The sequence below is a fragment of the Pteronotus mesoamericanus genome, unplaced genomic scaffold, assembly GCF_021234165.1.
Source record: "Pteronotus mesoamericanus isolate MK-2021 breed Mesoamerican mustached bat unplaced genomic scaffold, CSHL_Meso_final scaffold_85, whole genome shotgun sequence".
NCBI lineage: Eukaryota > Metazoa > Chordata > Mammalia > Chiroptera > Mormoopidae > Pteronotus > Pteronotus mesoamericanus.
This window is the reverse complement of record NW_026555329.1, coordinates 28,519,521-28,525,912: the sequence shown is the minus strand read 5'-3', so window position 1 is coordinate 28,525,912 and position 6,392 is coordinate 28,519,521. Positions and strand designations below refer to the sequence as shown.

Here is a 6,392-nt window from a genome sequence, read left to right as displayed (position 1 = left end):
CTCCCTATAGATAGAGCTCTAGCGTTACACCTAATAAATTTTATTAGGCTCTAATGATCAATAATTTTTTATAAATAATCAAGGTGTAATTCTATATGGCCTCTAAATCAATATAGTCTAGTTAATTCCTTTAATATAATATTAGAATAAAAATTAAAATATATTGCAATAGTTTATTACTACATAAAAATTGCCTGTCCCAATATATTTCCACCAGTACAGAACTATTTAAATGTAAAAAAACACAAATGGAAAGCCTCAACTTTATAAGGTAAAACTCCATCATCAACACATTATTTCCCTAAGAGCTCCCTCCTTACCCACACATTAAGTCACCAACATCCATTACAGCTTTCCTCCCCAACCTTTATTTGGGTTGTATTTCCAGGCTGGATTCCAAGATTCAGCTCACTCCTCACATGTGTCACTAATCCTTGACTTTGCTCCCTGCCTTTTCCTTTGGGTTTAACATTGAGCATTTTGAGAACTCATTTATGTCTTCGCATTAGACTCCAACTGCATTTTACTCTTAGCTTTATGCTCTCATATTATACAAAGCTCAACCCCAGTTATAGCTGCCATAAAGCTCAGGTCTAAGTTTCCTAGAGCAGGTAAGGGCCCAGATTTTCACTTGTCCAACAGAAAAAAAAATTCCTTTCATTATTATTATTATTATTATTATTATTTTAAAAAGACACACTTAGCATCATGTGCAGACTATGACTTTTAGCAATCAACAAACAGCATGAGTGGAAAAAAATAAAAACTACATCAAAACACTTTGTTGGAATGCTTCACACTTTCCACAGACCAGAAACTAAAGTAACCTGTGATACAATTACTCACAAGTACAGTCTTCGAGCTTTTGCCCATTGACATGACTACTGTCAAAACTGTGTCTTCTTTTTAGCGGCCAGGCGCTGTCACTACTATGCTTGGCTGCATCCACACATCTGTTGTTGCCTGTAGATTCTCTGCCATTTCTCTGGCCCTCCCCTTCTGTTAAACTTTATTTCCTGGCAGTAATTAAAACCTTCTAATGCTGCCTTAGCTACTGCTGCTGCTGGAACCACCGTAGCTACCTTGGTTTTATGGTTTGGCAAAGAATTGGCCTCTATCACCACAGGGGCCATAACTTCTGCCTACAAAGTTTCCTCCTTTCATGGATGTAAAATTTGAAGGTTGTTATAATTGCCCAAATCATTGTAGCTTCTGCCACCTCCCAAATTGCTTTGATAATTACCAAATCCATTATACCTATCCTCACTACCACCGTATCCACCACCACCACCACCACCAAAGCCACCTTGACCATGAAAGTTTCCTCCACAGCCAAAGCTGTCATTCCCACCAAAACCACCTCCAGGACCACCTCCGAAGTTTCCAGAACTGCTTTGGCCTCTTTAACTGGATAAATCATCAGTCACCTCTTGCTCAGATAGCACTTTCACTTCCCTTACTTCACACCTGTGGCCATTCATACTATGATATTTCTGGATGACAATCTTGTGTACAGAGTCATGATCATCAAAGGTTACGAAAGCAAACCTCTCTTGCCACTGCCTTGGCCAGTCATGATTTCAATCACTTCAGTTTTCTCATATTGTTCAAAATAATGTCTTAGGTCTTCTTTGATATCATTAACAAAATTTTTTTCACAGTGAAATGGGCACCAGGACTTTGAGAATCTTCTGTTGAGACTGCCCTCTGTGGTTCCACAACTCTCCCACCTACCTCATGTGGTTTTGCTCTCCTGGCTGCATCTACCTCTTCCACAGAGGCAGACACGGCAGACCCAGAGCCGCCTCTGAGGCACTGGCATTTGGACTTCTCATCACCAATTAGTCTGCAAGTGTTTCCCATTGCTCGAAACAGCTCTTCACACTCTCATCAGTTGTTTCAAAGCTCAAATCTCCAGTAAAGAGCTTCCACAGCTGGTCTGGCTCTTTGAGAGACTCTGACTTAGACATGACGACTGTGGGAGGAGAGACTTTAATGATGCAGGAAAAAGAATTCCATTTTAAAATGCATTCATTAAAAAAACAGAATTCTAAATCTATTCTTTTTTTATAGGTCCTTCTGGCCAGATTATTATAATGCTTACATATCATTCTCAGACAGTCAAATATGTGGAATTTGCAATTAAACTAAATTGATATTGACCATACAAGTGAAAAGATAGGTGAATATTAGGTATGGAAGGTATTCTATGCTGTTTCCCATACTATCTGTAACATAAAACAAGCCTCTTTATCTTCCTGGGGCTTTTTTGATTTATTTATACACTACACTTGTACTAGTTATTATTGTTGTTGTTTTTTTTAACATTGCTGCTTATTAAATTTTATCTAGCTTTTTTTTTTTTTGTAATCTCTGTTAATGATATATCCTATGTCGGAAAACTTTCCCTGAGTGGTCTGGACAATGAAAATAACACCTATCTTTATGTTTTAATAGCAACTTATATTATGTGACTCACTTAGATTTACAACTGAATTGTCATCATTTCTTTTGTCTCCCACTAAACTTGAATCCTCTTGTTCATCCTTATTTTCTCAATGTCCATCTTGGAGTCAACACATCTTATGTGTTCCTTAAACATTTATTGAGATTATGAGTGTATTATATGGTCTGTATCATATAATACAATTTTTAAAAAATTATGTTTGTTGACCCAGTTGTGAGGTCCTCAGCAGAGGTCAGTGTGTTCCTCTTTTTGAGCAGCTAATCAAGCACACTCCCAACAGCTTCCCTTTCTTGGGACTCACATCCTAGGCCGCTGCGCATCAGCCCTAATCATCGCCAGCTTCCTCTTACCTTGACCCTGGGTGCGAAAGCCCTGGGTGGCCCTGCCGAGCAGCCTTCTCTAGTTTGGAGCTAAAAGTAACAAAACATTCTGCCTTTCATCTATCTAGCGTTAGTATCCTCGAAAGAATCTTCAAATCTTATAACATGTGACAACCTTTCTCTAAAAGCTATGTGTGTCAAATAAAAATAATTAATTTAGCATCTATATTCAGGACTCAAAATAAAAAATGCTCCTTAGAGTTTGGTCACAAAAAAATCTTGATTATCAAAAACCTTGACATAATTGCCATAGAGTGGACAAAGAAAATGTATAGCTTACCACCATTTTTCAAACTAACTTTTAAACATAAAAGAAGCAATTATGCTATATTCCACATATATATGCCTCATATATGTCTAGATGCATAATAGGGACTTAAAAGACAATTACCAAGTGATAGTGTTCAATAAATATTATAGATCTTTTTTTATATTGGCCTTTTTAAGGAAATGATGCCATTTCACTATTGCTGTGAGGACAATTTAGTACAATCTAACTATATTAATTTAAGATGGTCTTAATAGATCAAATAACATAAATAAAATAGATCAAATAACAATATAATTGCAATCAAATTCAGACATAAGTAGCATGTTATTTTAAACTAAGTTGGCTGCAACTAGTGTTCTTTTTTGCAGTTTCCAGCATCTGCTGAATCTACTATATAGGTTGTATTGTCCTTACGTTTTGGCAGAAACATAAGAGAGAACATATTTTCCTTACTGCCCCTCACACTCTTTGATTGGAAGGTTCCACTACTTTATTTGGACATTTTCCATCATACTTCTTATAGTATCCATATGCTAGCTTTTTATGCCTATTAATGTTTTCTTTACTCTGGGCACCCTTCCAAACACACTACTTTGAAATATGGAACTTCTTATTTAGTTATATAGCCAATATCTAAAAACCTCAACTAAGAAAAGATTTCCACCAGAATTTTCAAAGGTGCTGTTAAGATCAATCAAGGCAGCCACTCACTGAGTGTGGAAAAGAGTCTTATAACAGCTCAGGAAACCATCCCATAGAGCCTCTACCAGGGAGAATGTACTGGAGGCCCAGACACTACAAACCGCCATAAGGGGAAACGAGCCAAGCTCAGCAGCAACAGATGGGGAAGAAATGCTCTTATTGACTAACTTCCTTATGAGGTTGTATTTATGTTTCTACTTACTGGGTGCAGATTATATTTTCTGCCAACAGTAAATGCTATTGATTTAATACATGTGAGCTCTACACCACACTGTAGCCCTCTGAAATATAGGAATGGAAGAGAAGCATAGAGTTCTTTGTCTAAGATGCAGAGGATAACCCATAGACTATCGAAACACTTTTGCTCCCAAAAGGCTCATGGCTAAGGAATTTGTATATTGTCTTTTGAAAAAAGAATAGACATGAAGCAAAAATATATTTTGGATGGAGACTGGTGATGCTGCTTTTTTCCCAGATGTCTGCCTAATTTTCTTGCCAGAAATTTCAAAGATTTATATAAAATTTTCCTTTAAAAATGCTTACCAATGTTCTGTGAAGAAAAAGCAAGGCACATAATGACTTGATCTTCTCAGAGTGAGACGTAATGACCAAGATACCATATCATTACTGAGAAAATAGGAGTCCAGAGAAATGAGAGATCAGGGATCTCTGGCCTTTGGCAAAGCCATGCTGGCTAACGTGAGCTGAGGCTTTTGATCCGATTGTGAATTTGCTCCTTTGTGATGATGACATTCCGTCTCCAGCATTCAGGAAGTAAACATTTTAAGGTAACTGGCTATGTCACTTGAAAATCAAATCCCAGAGATGCTGGCTGGAAGCCAAGGAGTTACTCCCAGATGCATAAGAAAAGTGGTTGCAGCATATAATTAGGTTAATGCTGGACTAGACTCTGCTTTTGATGAGTTGGCAACTCCCATGACTGCTTTGCTTTAAGTGGGCTGGTGCCTGGGAGGAAAATATACCTATGGGACTTAACAGGAGACAAGCACCAGAAAGCAATTGGGGGGCTAGAATTTCATGAACGGTTCAAATAATGGAGTCATAGAAGAGAAAGTTCGTCTCTATGGGTTCCTGACACTACATAGATTTTATGTCTGAAAGATGAAATCCGGTCTACTTTTTTATTTAGATCTTCAACGAAAGAAGCTCCACCATCTTCTTTGGTGAAGGTTTTAAGGTTTAATATATCAAGTTCTTTCATATGATGTCTCAAATTCTCTGTTATAATTAAGCCCTAGTAAATTTCTCCCATAATATTCTTTCATATACATATGTGTGATTCCCTCATATTACTAACTCTTACAATATCTGCACAATTTTTTCTTTAGAGTCACTTTCTACACTCTGAAAATTTTAATTTCTCAGTGACTCAAAATTGATGAGAATTCCATAAATTCTAAATTCCGATAACATAGAAAACACTGCACTTTCCTGTTCAAGTTATGATCATTTGTCATACACAACACATTGTGGTCTATTTGACACTTTTGTTAATTGAAAGAAACTATGAGGGACACTAAATAAATCTGTTACCCAATGTTAAATGGTTATGTTACCATTTATCTAAAAATTATCTAAGATTGAATTTGGCTGAAAGTAAGAATGAAAAAAAAATCAACATGTAGAATGAGTTTCTGGTATATAAGAAAAAAATGCTGATTTTTACATAAAAGAACACAAAATGTTATTCAATTTATTATTCAACATATAGAATCATACTTTCTAAAAGTTTACATTATACTTCAGGAACATACATTTTTCAAAAATTTTAACTTCTATAACGTGCCTGAGTCATATACTAACACTAAAATATTAAATAGGCAGTCCCTTTCAAAGAGCACATTTATCATATTGCTAAGATATTCTTTGTATTCCAGAATATGATTCCAGGAATTTTTTTTTCAATAACATGTTTTCTAGTCTGCCAGCAACAGAAATCAATATCAAGCCCCCGACACGGCCCAGTTCCCAGGGGCCACCAGTCTTCTACCTGGTGACAGGCTGATTACATTGGACTGCTAATCATCATAGAAAGGTCAGAATTTTGCTCTTACTGGAATGTATACCTCTGTGAATACAGACTTGCCATTCTTGCATACAGTGCTTCTTCCCAAACTACCGATCAGGAGCTTACAGAATGCCTTACACGCTGTCATAGTATTCTACACAGCATTGCTACTGATCAAGGAACTCTCTTCACAGCCAATGGAGTGCATCATTGGACCCATGCTTACGAAATCTGTTGGTCTTACCATGTTCCCCATCATCCTGAAGCAGTCGTCTTGATAGAATGGTTAAACAGCTCTTTGAAGACTCAGGTACAAGGCAAGATAGGTGAAAGTATCTTTTAGCGCTTGGTTGATGTTCTCCAGAAGGCTATGCATGTTCTAAACCAGCTATCAATATATGTTGCTCTTTTTCCAATAGCCAGAATTCTCGGGTCCAGGAAAGAAGAGGTAGACATGGGAGTGATATCATTTGCTATTACACCTGCTGACCCACTAGCAATTTTTTTCCTGTTTCTAAAACCTTCTTTCTTTTGCTGGTCCTG

The 6,392-nt window shown here is 36.9% G+C and overlaps 1 pseudogene; it reads right to left on the bottom strand.

Moving 5' to 3' along the window:
• Nucleotides 1-1,026: 1,026 nt before the first annotated feature.
• LOC129063088 (heterogeneous nuclear ribonucleoprotein A1-like) lies at nucleotides 1,027-1,970 on the bottom strand (annotated as a pseudogene).
• Nucleotides 1,971-6,392: the final 4,422 nt, after the last annotated feature.